Below are 18,248 nucleotides of genomic sequence, written 5' to 3' on the forward strand. Positions count from 1 at the left end.
ATTTATGATTTGGAATGATGCATATGCTTTTGTATGATGTGTATCATGAATGCTTAAAAAAATAAATAAATAAATAAATAAATAAATGTTTATATCATGTTAGATAGTTTTACATATTATGCATGATAAGCTATAGTGATGAGTGAAACAACGATTGAAATAATATGAATGATGCTTTGGTGATTATGCATGTTCTAAAATGTTATAAGATTCACTAGCTTGCATGATGTAGAACTTAGCTATATTGAACATCACCAAGGAATGCTATCTTGCCTATCTCAAGAAGCAAAAAGTCAACTTGCACATCTAGCAAAACTTATATTTCAAGAAGCAAGAGTTGCTTTCTTGAACATCTCAAAATTGCTAGCTTGCGGGCCTTAAAATGTTGAAAATTTTTGCTAGCTTGTATATGGTAAACTTGCTATCACACTACCATGATGATGAGCATGCCTTATCTTCATGATTATATTTGAAAAACTATGGCAAAAATATGTCCGAATGATTAAACGTGTTAAAATTATTTTTCGGACTTTTTTGATTGAATGATCAAATCACTTGATTGCCATAATGATTTTACACAATTACTTACCATGATTACATGTTGGAAATTATGTGCTTGAATACAAAAATTTCCATGATAATAAGCATGTTTTACCTTCATGATTGTAATTGAATATCTCTAGTAAAACCCTGTCCGAATGTATGAAAGTGTCAAATTTCATTTTCGGATTTTCTTGATCCTAACAATTGGATTTTCTTGATATATTATCCTCTTCCGAACTTAACAAGCATATGTCATATCAAGTTTAATTCACATCATTGATTTTTGACATATGGAATCATCTAGCAAATGCACTTATCATGTGAAAAATATTTTTCGAGAAACATATTTGATGATTCCCTCTTATAAAAGGAAGATATTTTTACATACAAGGATTTGACTCACTTACATATCTTAATCCTTGCAAAAATGAAGTGTGTTTTAATATCTTATCAATTTGAACTTCACATATGGCTTTCCTCCTTCATGTAAAAAGATAACAAATAAAAAGGAAGAAGCAATAAAAGCTATCTCCATGTCATGTTTTCCTCGAGATGTTTGCATAATTGGTATCCTATCACTCACTGTTGGAAAATGACATAAACCAACTTATTGCATCGCACTTATATTTAAAATTTGCTTATATCGTTCTCCTTGTTGTTGATGACAAAGGGGGAGAAATATATAAATTGATACTATGAGTGCCATATTTGAAGAATATGAATAGATGTCATGAATGCCATATTATGATGAGATATCAAAAGCAGCATTCATATGAATAGGTGCTATGAATGTCATATCATGTTAAGATATCAAGAACTTGAATCGTAATTTTACATGTTGATATCTTACCATTTGATGATAGCAAACTTACATGATAATAACAGTAGATATTATGTTTTTCATGCAATGAGTTAAACTTATATCACAAACACTTGATTGTGGTACTTCTCCTTTTTGTTGATGACAAAGGGGGAGAAGTATGCTGATGACATGACATGTTATGCATAAGTTTATGATGACATGTTGCTTGGATTTTTGAATCCAAGAGTTTCTATCAATATGGCATATTGATAGGGGGAGTTTGTTTAAACTCTGCGAGTTAAGGTTAACTCCGATTATGATGACATGTTGCTTAGATTTTTGAATCTAAGAGTTTCTATCAATATGACATATTGATAGGGGGAGTTTGTTTAAACTTCGAGAGTTAAGGTTAACTCAGTCATCAGGTGGTTGTCATCATCAAAAAGGGGGAGATTGTTGAATCTCGTATTTTGATGATGAAACCACTTGATATATGTTTATGATTTAATCTGCGTTTTGAGTAACGCAGGATACTTTGATCAGGATGAGACAATTAAAGCAGGAAAATCATGTTGTGTTGGAGGAACATGTCAGAAGATTGGACGTCGGGCCGGTGGATCGGTCGACGTATCGACAGAAGGCTTCGGGCTTTGGACTCGGGCATCGGGCCAAGAAGAACGGGTATTGTGCCAAGGATATCGGAGTTGCAGAGTCAACTGGCCGATTGTGCATTAGGCCGCAGGAGAGGACGATGCGCCGAAGAATCGGACGAAGCGTCGAGAGACCAATGACATGCCGGACAACTTGGTTAATTGCTTATGATTAATTGTCTCGATCGAAGTTTTTGTTTTACATGTGCAGGATTAACTACGATGAAAGTAAGACATGCAGCAGGAGTTGCGCCGGAGTCATGACAATGATCACGTTGGGAGTTCTAGAGCTCGACGGAAGTTCGGACAATCGTCGGAGGTTCTGCGGGAACAAATCCGAGAAGTCCAAAAGCTTGCCAAAGGAGCTCGTCGGAACTTGCCAAGCGGATCGTCGCAAGTCCAGGAGTTTGCCGAAAGTCCGCAGGAGGATCACCGAGGGTTCGTCGGATGATCGACGGAAGTTCGCCGGAAACTCGCCGGAAGAAGCGATTGACGCACCGGAGCAAGCTGCAGAATATGTCTTAGGAAATAATCATAGTTAGCACATTGATTAAGTTAGAAATGGGAGGTGATCCCATTAGCTTAATCTTGGGGCAATTGGGCCCTTGAAAGAATCAAATTGGGCCGAATGGATTAACCCATTCGGACCCTGATTGCTGTGGGAGGTGCAACCGCCCAAGCCAGGAGGTGGCACCACCCAGGCTATGTCTCCCAGCGAGACTGGGCGGTGCAACTGCCCCAGCCAAGAGGTGGCACCGCCCCGGGCTCAGTCTCCGAGCGAGACTAGGCGGTGCAACCTCTTTTGTCAAGAGGTAGCACCGTCATAGCTCAAGTTTCGAGCTCTGCCAGGCGGTGCAACCTCCCTAGTCAGGCGGTGCAACCACCTGAGCTCGGTCGTCGAGCTCTAACAGAGTGGTGCAACCGCCCCTGACAGAGGTGGCATTGCCCAGAGGCTCAGTCTTCGAGCTCTACTAGGCGGTGCAACCGCCTTAGTTAGGAGGTGCAACCGTCTGATCCCGGAATTCCGGGAATTGACAGATTTGAGCTCCAAATTTGAACTGGGTTGGGGCCTATAAATACCCCACCCATTCAGCACTGAAAGCACAGAACACACACTCGAAATCTTACTATCTTTCTGTTGTTCTTAGAGCTCAAAACTGCTAGTTCTCCTCTTTCTGTTCTTCAAAGTTTGAGTTGTAAAGAGAGGAGAGAAAACTGCTGTAAGGGTTGTCTCCTAAGCCCGTCAAAAGGAGTGAATCTGTAAGAGGGTGGTTGGCCTTTGCCTATTGAAGGAAGGCCTCTAGTTGACGTCGGTGACCTCGTCGGTGGAGGAAGCCAAAAGTGGAGTAGGTCAAGATTGACCGAACCACTCTAAAATCTCGGTTTCCATTTCCTTTGAGCATTTTACCTTCACTGCAAACTTCTCAATAGCTTACTGCCCTCTGTGATTTTACGAACGAGTTTCAAGGTTCAGACGTAAATCTGCCTTTAGACGTAAATCTGCGTTTAGACGTAAATCTGCTTTTTCGTATGATCATCATATTGCAGATTGCATTTACGTTTTGAGCTTTACCATAACTACACACTGCCTTTATACTCCTGCTTAAACTGCGTCGTATCTAATCAAGTGATTTACGAATCAGCATTTAGACGTAAATCAGTTTCTTCGTACGAACGTCGGATTTCAGTTTGTGCCGATATTCTGGTTTTCATCATAGCTGCAAATTGCCTACATAGATTGACTTTAACCTTGCTTAGTATCAACTTTCATACAGAAGTTGTTTTTATCGTTTGAACGCAGCTTTCAATTTTAATCGCAGAAAGTTTTCCGCTGCACTAATTCACCCCCCCCCCCCCCCCTTAGTGCTCTCGATCCTAACAATTGGTATCAGAGCCCGGTATTTCTCATTTCGGACTTACACCCGAGAGAAATGGCTCTTCATGGCTTTCAAGAAGGCTTTTCGGTTTTTCGTCCACCATTGTTTAACGGATTGGACTACACCTATTGGAAGACCCGAATGAGGATCTTTCTTATTTCTATGGATGTTGAACTTTTGGAATCTTGTCGAAAATGGTTTTTCGAAGTCTTCTCTTCCAATGATCGAATGGTCGGATTTAGAGAAGAAGCATTTTTCTTTAAACGCAAAGGCTATGAATGCCTTATTTTGCGCTTTGGACAAAAATGAGTTCAATCGGGTTTCTTTGTGCGAAACGGCTTTCGCTATTTGGCGCACTCTTGAAATCACGCACGAGGGAACTAGTAGAGTCAAAGACTCGAAAGTTAATATTTTACTGCATGATTTCGAGCTTTTTCAAATGAAGCCAAGCGAAACCATTGGTGACATGTACACCCGTTTTACGGATGTCGTCAATGGTTTAAGAGCTCTTGGCAAATGTTTTTTGAATTCTGAACTTGTGAACAAGATTTTGCGTTCTCTTTCTAAGAAGTGGGATTCAAAAGTAACGGCTTTACAAGAAACAAAAGATTTAAATATTTTTCCACTTGAAGAACTAATTGGTTCATTGATCACATATGAAATGACGTGCAATGCACGTGAAGAACTTGAGAACCACCTTCCAAAGAACAGGAAGGATTTGGGACATAGAACATTTGAAGACAACTCGAGCATAGGCTCAAGTGATGGTGAACTTAAACTACAAATGAAACAAAAATTAAAAAGTAAAAAGAACGGAACTACTTGCTTTGAATGCAAGAAGAAGAACAAAAATTGGGATGAATCGAGCTCCTCCGAAGACGAGGAGAAAATCAACAAAGGCGAGGTGGCAAACTATGCCTTTATGCCTTTCGATGCTGAGGTTATCAAAATGCCTTTAATTTACTTTGAAATTACATGATGCTTTTCATAAAGCATTTTTCTTTTTTATTTAATTTTCTTGAAAATTGCATGTTTAATAATTTTATAATGAAAATACAAACAATTAGGAATCATGCTTATCATTCTAGTAATTTTGAAAATAATCATGAAAATTGCATATTTATGATAAACAAAATGATTTTGATTAAAAATACCTTATGAAATCATGCTATATGCGGTTGAGAAGTAATAATGTGTATCATGTTGATTTCCTTATTTCTCGATTTTGAGTATATGAAATCATGTTTAATTTGAAGTTATGATTAATGAGTATATATTTTTGAAATTATGATGATTCTTGATATTTATGGATTATCGATTTTCATGATAATAACAGTGGCTTTAAAAAAAAAAATCGATGCATGTTTTCATAAATGAAAAGGCATGCTAACATGAAATCGACCACTTAAAATGAAACACTTAAAAAGGGGAAAAATATATTATGAATGAAATCATGAATCTATTTATGTTATAAATTTTGTGAGCCATAAAAATGATTTTGATGATTTAAATTTGAAATGAGTTTTATCAAAATCATGATCTTGATTTATCAAATTGAATGAATTGAAAATGAATGATGATTTTTCTCTTGAATGATTGTGACTAGTATTCCTTGTATTCATGATATGATTTTTATGCAATTCTTTGTATTCATGAAATATTTATCTCATCACTCAATTATTTCTTTTTCAATATTCCTCAAGTGATAATATAAATGAATGAGATATTCATGAATTTATTTTGCTGTATGCAAATGAGAAGCTTCGATCATGCATTGTAGGATTCAATGTGACAAATTAATACCATGATGATTTGAAATATTTATGATTTGGAATGATGCATATGCTTTTGTATGATGTGTATCATGAATGCTTAAAAAAATAAATAAATAAATAAATAAATAAATGTTTATATCATGTTAGATAGTTTTACATATTATGCATGATAAGCTATAGTGATGAGTGAAACAACGATTGAAATAATATGAATGATGCTTTGGTGATTATGCATGTTCTAAAATGTTATAAGATTCACTAGCTTGCATGATGTAGAACTTAGCTATATTGAACATCACCAAGGAATGCTATCTTGCCTATCTCAAGAAGCAAAAAGTCAACTTGCACATCTAGCAAAACTTATATTTCAAGAAGCAAGAGTTGCTTTCTTGAACATCTCAAAATTGCTAGCTTGCGGGCCTTAAAATGTTGAAAATTTTTGCTAGCTTGTATATGGTAAACTTGCTATCACACTACCATGATGATGAGCATGCCTTATCTTCATGATTATATTTGAAAAACTATGGCAAAAATATGTCCGAATGATTAAACGTGTTAAAATTATTTTTCGGACTTTTTTGATTGAATGATCAAATCACTTGATTGCCATAATGATTTTACACAATTACTTACCATGATTACATGTTGGAAATTATGTGCTTGAATACAAAAATTTCCATGATAATAAGCATGTTTTACCTTCATGATTGTAATTGAATATCTCTAGTAAAACCCTGTCCGAATGTATGAAAGTGTCAAATTTCATTTTCGGATTTTCTTGATCCTAACAATTGGATTTTCTTGATATATTATCCTCTTCCGAACTTAACAAGCATATGTCATATCAAGTTTAATTCACATCATTGATTTTTGACATATGGAATCATCTAGCAAATGCACTTATCATGTGAAAAATATTTTTCGAGAAACATATTTGATGATTCCCTCTTATAAAAGGAAGATATTTTTACATACAAGGATTTGACTCACTTACATATCTTAATCCTTGCAAAAATGAAGTGTGTTTTAATATCTTATCAATTTGAACTTCACATATGGCTTTCCTCCTTCATGTAAAAAGATAACAAATAAAAAGGAAGAAGCAATAAAAGCTATCTCCATGTCATGTTTTCCTCGAGATGTTTGCATAATTGGTATCCTATCACTCACTGTTGGAAAATGACATAAACCAACTTATTGCATCGCACTTATATTTAAAATTTGCTTATATCGTTCTCCTTGTTGTTGATGACAAAGGGGGAGAAATATATAAATTGATACTATGAGTGCCATATTTGAAGAATATGAATAGATGTCATGAATGCCATATTATGATGAGATATCAAAAGCAGCATTCATATGAATAGGTGCTATGAATGTCATATCATGTTAAGATATCAAGAACTTGAATCGCAATTTTACATGTTGATATCTTACCATTTGATGATAGCAAACTTGCATGATAATAACAGTAGATATTATGTTTTTCATGTAATGAGTTAAACTTATATCACAAACACTTGATTGTGGTACTTCTCCTTTTTGTTGATGACAAAGGGGGAGAAGTATGTTGATGACATGACATGTTATGCATAAGTTTATGATGACATGTTGCTTGGATTTTTGAATCCAAGAGTTTCTATCAATATGGCACATTGATAGGGGGAGTTTGTTTAAACTCTGGGAGTTAAGGTTAACTCCGATTATGATGACATGTTGCTTAGATTTTTGAATCTAAGAGTTTCTATCAATATGGCATATTGATAGGGGGAGTTTTTTAAACTTCGGGAGTTAAGGTTAACTCAGTCATCAGGTGGTTGTCATCATCAAAAAGGGGGAGATTGTTGAATCTCGTATTTTGATGATGAAACCACTTGATATATGTTTATGATTTAATCTGTGTTTTGAGTAACGCAGGATACTTCGATCAGGATGAGACAATTAAAGCAGGAAAATCATGTTGTGCTGGAGGAACATGTCAGAAGATTGGACGTCGGGCCGGTGGATCGGTCGACGTATCGACAGAAGGCTTCGGGCTGTGGACTCGGGCATCGGGCCAAGAAGAGCGGGTATTGTGCCAAGGATATCGGAGTTGCAGAGTCAACTGGCCGATTGGGCATTAGGCCGTAGGAGAGGACGATGCGCCGAAGAATCGGACGAAGCATCGAGGGACCAATGACATGCTGGACAACTTGGTTAATTGCTTAGGATTAATTGTCTCGATCGAAGTTTTTGTTTTACATGTGTAGGATTAACTACGATGACACTAAGACATGCAGCAGGAGTTACGCCGGAGTCATGACAATGATCACGTTGGAAGTTCGAGAGCTCGACGAAAGTTCGGACAATCGTCGGAGGTTCTACTGGAACAAATCCGAGAAGTCCAGAAGCTTGCCAAAGGAGCTCGTCGGAACTTGCCAAGTGGATCATCGCAAGTCCAGGAGTTTGCCGGAAGTCCTCAGGAGGATCACCGAGGGTTCGTCGGATAATCGACGGAAGTTCGTCGGAAACTCGCCAGAAGAAGCAATTGACGCACCGGAGCAAGCTGCAGAATATATCTTAGGAAATAATCGTAGTTAGCACATTGATTAAGTTAGAAATGGGAGGTGATCCCTTTAGCTTAATCTTGGGGCAATTGGGCCCCTGAAAGAATCAAATTGGGCCGAATGGATTAACCCATTCGGACCCTGATTGCTGTGGGAGGTGCAACCGCCCAAGCCAGGAAGTAGCACCGCCCAGGCTATGTCTCCCAGCGAGACTGGGCGGTGCAACCGCCCCAGCCAAGAGGTGGCACCGCCCCGGGCTCAGTCTCCGAGCGAGACTAGGCGGTGCAACCTCTTCTGTCAAGAGGTAGCACCGCTAGAGCTCAAGTTTCGAGCTCTGCCAAGCGGTGCAACCTCCCCAGTCAGGTTGTGCAACCGCCTAAGCTCGGTCTTCGAGCTCTGGCAGAGAGGTGCAACCGCCCCTGACAGAGGTGGCACCACCCAGAGGCTCAGTCTTCGAGCTCTGCTAGGCGGTGCAACCGCCCCAGTCAGGAGGTGCAACCGCCTGATCCAGGAATTCCGTGAATTGATAGATTTGAGCTCCAAATTTGAACTGGGTTGGGGCCTATAAATACCCTACCCATTCAGCACTGAAAGCACAAAACTCACACTCGAAATCTTGCTATCTTTCGGTGGTTCTTAGAGCTCAAAACTGCTAGTTCTCCTCTTTCTGTTCTTCAAAGTTTGAGTTGTAAAGAGAGGAGAGAAAACTGCTGTAAGGGTTGTCTCCTAAGCCCGTCAAAAGGAGTGAATCTGTAAGAGGGTGGTTGGCCTTCGCCTATTGAAGGAAGGCCTCTAGTTGACGTCGGTGACCTCGTCGGTGGAGGAAGCCAAAAGTGGAGTAGGTCAAGATTGACCGAACCACTCTAAAATCTCGGTTTGCATTTCCTCTAAGCATTTTACCTTCACTGCAAACTTCTCAATAGCTTATTGCGATTTTACGAACGAGTTTCAAGGTTCAAACGTAAATCTGCGTTTAGACGTAAATCTGCTTTTTCGTATGATCATCATATTGCAAATTGCGTTTACGTTTTGAGCTTTACCATAACTGCACACTGCCTTTATACTCCTGCTTAAACTGCATCTTATCTAATCAAGTGATTTACGAATCAGCATTTAGACGTAAATCAGTTTCTTCGTACGAACGTCGGATTTTAGTTTGCGTCGATATTCTGGTTTTCATCATAGCTGCAAACTGCCTGCATAGATTGACTTTAACCTTGCTTAGTATCAACTTTCATACAGAAGTTGTTTTTATCGTTTAAACGCAGCTTTCGATTTTAATCGCAGAAAGTTTTCCGCTGCACTAATTCACCCCCACCCCCTCTTAGTGCTCTCGATCCTAACAGCATAATCACTAAAGCATCATAAATTTTAATGATGTGCAAAATTACAAATTTTGCATGTTTGCATTTGAGCATCTTGAGATTTGTAAGATAGCACTTCTTGGTGATGTTCAAGATAGCAATTCCTTTTCTTTTGAGAAGTGTAATTATTTTCTTTCTCCTTTTATTTTCAATTATATGAGCTAGCAAATTAGCTTTCAAGCATGTTTTGCTCCTCCTTTGTCATTGTCAAAAAGAAGGGAAGACCCTTTATGTTAATTTCTAAATTATGACAAAGGTAAATAGCATTATTGAAAATTCAAGTCTTGAATGTCAAAACAATTATTTTATCATGAATATTTCATCATTGCATGCATCATTATCATCATATATAAACTCATTATTATATGATTCCAAATCATCATTCCTATTATTTCAATCATTGTTTCAATCATCTTTATAGCTTATCATGCACAATATGTCAAACCATCTAACATGATACAAACATTTATTTTCAAAGTATTTATCACTATTTTCATGTATGATAATAAAGTGTTCATGATACCGAACATTAAATCAATATTTTTTAAGTATTTATCACTTCATTTTGATCATGATACCAACATTCATGACATTAAATCAACATTTATAATACTTCATTTTGGCAACAACTCATAGCATTTTAAATCATGATTCATATCATATGCAATACATCACATCATAATTAAAAAGCTCAAGTATTACGTGCATCATTGCAAATCATAGATGTTTCATATCATGATGGTATCAATTTTGTTAAATTATATCCTACCATGCATGATCATAACTTTTCATTTGTATACATCAAAATAAATTAATGAATATTTCATGTATTCATATCATCACATAAGGAATATCAAGAAGAAAATAATTGGGTGATGAGATAAACCTTTCATGAATACAAAGAATTGCATAAAAATCATATCATGAAAACAAGGAATACAGGTCACAATCATTCAAGAGAAAAATCATCATTCATTTTCAATTCATTCAATTTGACAAATCATGATCATGTTTTGATAAAACTCATTTCAAATTTAAATCGTCAAAATCATTTTTATGGCTCACAAAATTTATAACATAAATAGATTCATGATTTCATTGATAATATATTTTTTCCCCTTTTTTAAGTGTTTCATCTTAAGTGACCGATTTCATGTAAGCATGCCTTTTCATTTATGTCAAATGAAAACATGCATCAACGTTTAGGATCGTAAAATGAATTTCTTCGTAAAACCATCAAGACCAATAAGTCACAAAAATCATCATGTATAACTTTAAAATCTCATGCATAAAATCATAAATCATGGTATCCAAACATTTAGTATTTTTCTTACATCATTATGCATCATTGAGTATACAATCGTCAAGCATGGCACTTACACTATTTCATATAACCATGCCTATTTCATTTATGTCAAACATGCATTAGTTTTTAAAGCCACTGTTTATTATCATGAAAATCGATAATCCATAATTATCAAGAATCATCATACATAATTTCAAAAATATATACTCATTAATCATAACTTCAAATTAAACATGATTTAATATACTCAAAATCGAGAAATAATAATGGACATCACCATGATACACATTATTACTTCTTAACCATGATTTCATATTTTCAATCAAAATCATTTTGTTTGTTTATCATAAAATAAGCAATATTATCATTTTCAAAATTACTAGCATGATCATAATTTTTTTTTAAATATTAATTCTAAACAAAAAAATAAAATACATCATGAGAGCATCAAGTAATTTCAAAATAATTCAAGAGAGTTGAGTTACTTACCTTGTAGTCGAAGCCCGTCAAAGCCCAATTTGCCATTTCACCTTTGGAAGTTCTTGATTCATCCTTGGTTGCCTTCCTCTTCTTTGGCCTCTTCCTTCGTTCAAGTTCATTGTCTATTTTAGATTTTTGTTTAATAAACTTATTAAGATTTAGTGTTCGAAGTTCAAGTTCATCATTGTCCTCATCACTTGAGTCATCGCTCAAGTGGTATTCATTTGTCCGGAGTTCCAAATCCTTCCTGTTCTTTGGAAGGTGATTTTGTTCATCATGTTCAACATGTGCATTATGCACCATTTCATATGTCATCAACGAACCAATTAGTTCTTCAAGTGGTAAGTTGTTTAGGTTTTTAGCTTCTTGTATTGCAGTTACTTTTGAATCCCACTTCTTAGAAAGAGAACGCAAAATCTTGTTTACGAGTTCAAAATCCGAAAAACATTTTCCAAGAGCTCTTAAACTATTGACGACATCCGTGACATGGGTGTACATGTCGCCTATAGTCTCGCTTGGTTGCATTCGAAAAAGCTCAAAATCATACAATAAAACGTTAACTTTCAAGTCTTTGACTCTACTAGTTCCCTCGTGCGTGATTTCAAGTGTTCGCCAAATGTCAAAAGCCGTTTCGCATGTTGAAATCTGATTGAACTCATTTTTGTCCAAAGCGCAAAATAAGGCATTCATAGCCTTTGCGTTTAAAGAAAAATACTTCTTCTCCAAATCTGACCATTCGTTCATCGGTTTAGAGGGAAGTTGAAAACCGTTTTCAATGATATTCCATAAATCCAAATTCATAGAAATCAAAAAAACTCTCATTTGAGTTTTCCAATAAGTGTAGTCCAATCCGTTAAACAACGGTGGACGAAAGACCGAAAAGCCCTCTTGAAAGCCATAAAGAGCCATTTCTCTCAGGTGTAAATCCGAAATGAGAAAAACCAGGCTCTGATACCAATTGTTAGGATCAAGAGCACTAAGAGGGGGGGTGAATTAGTGCAGCGGAAAACCTTCTGCGATTAAAATCGAAAACTGCGTTCGTTCGATAGAAGTGCTTTTGGTAAGAAAAGCTTATTCGTAAACCACTTTAACTTGAGATAAGGTGAGATACAGTTAAAGCAAAGATATAAATGCAGTTTGCAGTTATAATGGAAATCAGAACGTAAGCGTAAACTGAAATACGACGTTCGTACGATAAAACTGATTTGCGTCTTAAACCCTGATTCGGAAAGCACTGAACTTTGAAACATGTTCGTAAAAACACAGAAGGCAGTAAGCTATTGAGGAGGTTTGCAATAAAGATAAGATGCTCAAAGTAAATGCAAACCGAGATTTAGAGTGGTTCGGTCAATCTTGACCTACTCCACTTTTGGCTTCCTCCACCGACGAGGTCACCGACGTCAACTAGAGGCCTTCCTTCAATAGGCGAAGGCCAACCACCCTTTTACAGATTCACTCCTTTTGATGGGCTTAGGAGACAACCCTTACAGAATTTTCTCTCCTCTCTTTACAACTCAGAACTTGGAAGAAAAGAGGGAGAAGAACTTTTGGCCTTTACAACAATTTTGAGCTCTAAGAATCACAAAAAAGATCAAGATTTCGGTGTAAGTTCATACCATTTCAGTGCTGAATGGGTGGGGTATTTATAGGCCCCAACCCAGTTCAAATTTGGAGCTTAAAACTGTCAATTCCCGGAATTCCGGGATCAGGCGGTTGGACCTCCTGACTGGAGCGGTTGCACCGCCTGGCAGAGCTCGAAGACTGAGCCTCTGGGAGGTGCTACCTCCTGTCAGGGGCGGTTGCACCTCCTGACAGAGCTCTAAGACCGAGCTCAAGTGGTTGCACCTCCTGACTGAGACGGTTGCACCGCCTGGCAGAGCTCGAAGACTGAGCTCAGGCGGTGCCACCTCCTGTCAGGGGAGGTTGCACCGCCCAGTCTCGCTCGGAGACTGAGCCCCAGGCGGTGCCACCACCTGGCTAGAGCGGTTGCACCTCCCAGTCTCGCTCGGACACTGAGCCCAGGCGGTGCAACCTCCTGCCTTGGGCGGTTCAACCGCCTAACAGAAATCAGGGTCCGAATGGGTTGATCCATTCGGCCCAATTCGAGTTTTTCAGGGGCCCAATTGCCCCAAGATTAAGTTAATGGGATCACCTCCCATTTCTAACTTAATCAAAGTGCTAACTATGATTTTTCCTATGACATTTACTGCAACTTGCTCCGGTGCATCAATCGCTTCTTCCGGCGAGCTTCCGGCGAACTTCCGTCGATCATCCGATGAACCCTCGGTGATGCTCCTGCGGACTTCGGGCAAACTCCTGGACTTGCGACGATTCACTTGGCGAGTTCCGACGAGCTTCTTTGGCAAGCTTATGGACTTCTCGGATTTGTTCCCGCAGAACCTCCGACGATTGTCCGAACTTCCGTCGAACTCTCGAACTCCCAACGTGATCATTGTCTTGACTCCGGCGCAACTCCTGCTGCATGTCTTTCTTCCATCGTAGTTAATCCTGCACACTTAAAACAAAACTTCGATCGAGACAATTAATCCTAAGCAATTAACCAAGTTGTCCGGCATATCATTGGTCCCTCGACGCTTCGTCCGATTCTTCGGCGCATCGTCCTCTCCTGCAGCCTATTGCCCAATCGGCCAGTTGACTCCGCAACTCCGATATCCTTGGCACAATACCCGCTCTTCTTGGCCCGATGCCCGAGTCCACGGCCCGAAGCCTTCTATCGATACGTCGACCGATCCACCGGCTCGACGTCTAATCTTCTGACATGTTCCTCCGGCACAACATGATTTTCCTGCTTTAATTGTCTCATCCTGATCGAAGCATCCTGCGTCACTTAAAACATATATCAAGTAGTTTCATCATCAAAATACGAGATTCAAAATGGCGAACTTGTCGTTGATGGCTCTCGACGATTAGATAAATGACTCAACCAAAATGTCTTTACCTTATAATGAATTATTTGATGCATTCAGTGATTTGTATGATGAATTTAAACTAGTTGGTAAAAAAATATAAGTTATTAAAAAATGATCATTCTTCTCTTGCTAGTGAATTTGAAAAATTAAAAAATGAGCATGATAATTACATGTTAACTTATTGCACTAAATGTGAAAAGTTAAACTTAGTTAAGAATGAAAATATATAATTAAAAGAAACATTATAAAATTTTGAAATTGGTAGCAAATCATTAAACATGATTCTTGCAATAAGGGTCATGTACATAGAAAAGTAGGAATCGATTTTGTAAGTAGCAACACTCAACAAAAACTGACTTTATTTGTTAGAGAACCCACATTACATGAAAATAAATATAATTTTTGTGATAGGTGTGGACACTTTGTATATAAATGTCCATTCAAAAAGTATGACTCAGATAAGTTGGTTTGGGTTCCTAAAGGAACCATGAATGACTTAATGCCAAAAGCTAAAAATGATAGATCAAACTATGAGAGACCGAAAGCTAAATAGTTACCTAGAACAAACCCACCCTTTTTGTAGACATCTCTAAAATTGAAAGCTAAGAGCAAAAATAATATTTTTATAGTGGATGCTTAAGGCTTATGATCGAAGATCCAAAATACTTCATAAAGCTCACTAGCCAAAACAATAAAGGAAATAGCATTAGAATTAGAATTATTGGTAACAAATCCTTTGATTGAAGATGCTTTATGTTCAATGAAATCATGCTTGATGATTTAATGATGTAATGAATATGTTAAAAGTTTTGGTATCATGCTTGATGATTTTATATTATGGATGAGGATTTGAAGTAATAATGATTTAAAATCTTATGTTTTGGAATTATGTTTTACACTTTTGATGTTGATGATTTTTATGATAAATCTTGTTTTTCAGTTTTAAATGATAATGCATGTTTTTATTTGGCATAAAAGATAAAAGGCATGCTTGTATGAAATAAATCACATAAATTGAAATACATAAAAAGGGGATTTTATGAATCTCTTGAACTATGAAAGTGATTTTGATGATTTGATGATTTAATTTTGAATAAATTTTTATCTAATTCATGATCTTGATTCCTTGATAATTATAACTTGAGATCTTTATGAATCAAGATCTTTTATTCTTCTATGTTCCTTTTTGTGATTTACTAAAGATAATATCTTTTTCGGAATTCATGACTTAAGATTTTCCTTAGTATTCGATCTCCTAAGATTTATTTTTTATTTTTTTAAAAATAATATCAAAATGAATCATGTCTTTTGATATTCACATGATCTTTGACATTATATCCTTCTTGATATGATTTTCATTATGTACAATTCTCTTGTATTTATGGTTGTATACCTTATGTGAAGCTTAGAGCATTGATGTAAGAAGAAAAATTTACACCATTGTATTATTCCCCTCTTCTTCTTTCATTTTGACAATGACAAAAGGGGAGAAAGATTTGCTAGCTTGCATAATTCAAGAAGAAGCAAAATTTATAAACTTGCAAACTCAAAATTGTTGCTAGCATATATGTTGTAAAACTTGCATATCTCAAAAACTTGGTAGATGCATTTCTCCTTTTTATTGATGACAAAGGGGAAGAAGATATGATAATGAGTTGAATCATGCATGGTAGGATATATTTTTATATTTTAAAATATTATATAATTTTTTGAATTTAAAGGTTCTATCAATATAGCATATTGATAAGGGGAGTTTAGTTTAAACTTTGTTATCAATTGTTTATTATCATCAACAAGGGGGAGATTGTTATTGAATCTTGGATTTTGATGATGAAATCAATTATAGATTATTTGATCTAATATATATGTTGAAAAAAGCGTGCAGGATTAACTACGATAGTAGTAAGACATAAAGCAGGTGTTGTGCCGAAATCCAGATCGAGATCTCGTTGGGAGTTCTAGAGTTCGTTGAAAGTCCGGACGTTCATCGGAAGTTCTATTGGAACCAACCGAGAGGTCCAAGAACTTGCTAAAGAAGCTCATTGAAACTCACCAAGAAGATCGTCGTAAAGTCCAGGAGCTTGCTGGGAGTCCTTTAGTGGACACCGGTGACCTCGACGGAGGAGGAATCCGAAGTGGACGTAGGTCTCATTAACGAGCCACTCTAAATTCTGGTTTGCTTTTCCTTTTATACAATTTACTTAACTGCAAACCTCCTTCAGCTTCTCCTTACATTCTTACGAAAGTTTTAAGTTCAACATCTTTCCAAAACGTTTTGAATCGAGACAAACGTTATACGAAATTGAAGAATTTTATACTGCACTAATTCACACCACCCCCTCGCCCCCCCCCTCTTAGTGCCGCTCTTGATCCTCACAGTTAGTATCAGAGCAAGGTTCACTCTCATTTGGTTTAAAACCCAAGAGAGATGTCATTTGTCAGCAACCAAGAGGCTCATTCAATTATATGTTCGCCCATATTCAATGGGACAGATTACACATATTGGAAGACTAAAATGAGGATCTTCCTAATTTTAATAAATTTTGAATTATGGAATATTATAGAAAATGAGTTTCAAAAGTCTTCTCTTCCAATGAATGATTAGAATGAATTGGAGAAGAAGACTTTCGCTTTAAACGCCAAGGCTATAAATGCCTTGTTTTGTGCTTTAGATAAAAATGAGTTCAATCGTGTATCTATTTATGAAACTGCTTTTGATATTTGGCATACACTCGAAGTAACTCATGAAGGCACTAGTAGAGTGAAGGAGTGGCATAAACTGTTTTTGATATTTTGCATATTTATGAAACTACTTTTGATATTTATTAATCTTTTAGTGCACACTTATGAGTTGTTTCAGATGAAACCGAGTGAGACCATTGGAGATATATACACTTGATTTATAGATGTAGTTAATGGTCTAAAAGGACTTGGTAAAAGTTTCTCGGATTTTGAACTTGTTATTAAAATTTTAAGATCCCTCCCAAAGAGTTGGAACTCTAAAGTCACGGTCATTAAAGAGGCCAAATATTTAAATAACTTTACTCTTGAAGAACTAATCGGGTCACTAATGACCTATGAGATAACTTGTAATGCTCATGAAGAGCTTGAGAACAACCTTCCAAAGAACAGAAAAGATATGGCACTAAGAACTCAAGAAGACCACTTGAAAGAAAATTCAAGTGATGAGGACTTTGATGAAGACTTGGCACTCTTAATAAAAAGGTTCAAAAATTTATAAAAAAAATAAATTTAAAAATGATACTAATAATAAAATTGAACCTAAGAAAGAACAAGTGATATGCTATGAATATAAGAAGCCGGGATACTTCAAGAGTGAATCTCCCTAAGCAAAAAGGAAGCAACCCAAGAAGAAGAAGGCTCTTAAAGTAACTTGGGACGACTCAAGTGCATTCGAAGAAAAGGAGCCAACCAACATAGAGCAAGTTGCTCACTATGAGCTAATGACTATTGGAGATGAGGTGAGTAGTTCATTTAATATAAATTTATCCTTTGATGAACTATTAAATGCTTTTTATGATTTATTTGATGAATACAAATCAATTAGTAAAAAATATAAATTGTTGAGAAAAGAGCATGATTATCTTATTAGTGATTTCAATAGATTAAAAGTTGAGCACAATGATAGTTTAGCTCCATGTATAAAATGTGATGAACTAGAAATACTTCAAAAGGAAAACTTGCTACTTAAAAAAACCTTAGAAAAGTTTGAGATTGGTAGCAAGTCCTTGAACATGATCCTTGCCAACATGGGTCACGTTCATAGAAAAGGCGGAATTGGATTTGTGAGTAGCTCTTACCAAAATCCAACCACTTTTGTTAAAAGCCCTACTTTACATGTTTCATCCCGAAACAAATACAACTTTTGTTGCAAATTTGGGCATATAGCTTATCATTGTCCATTTAAGAAATGTAGTCCATACAAATTGATTTGGATTCCTAAAAGAATCTTAA

Source organism: Musa acuminata, chromosome BXJ3-10 (assembly GCF_036884655.1).
Source record: "Musa acuminata AAA Group cultivar baxijiao chromosome BXJ3-10, Cavendish_Baxijiao_AAA, whole genome shotgun sequence".
Classification (NCBI taxonomy): Eukaryota; Viridiplantae; Streptophyta; class Magnoliopsida; order Zingiberales; family Musaceae; genus Musa; species Musa acuminata.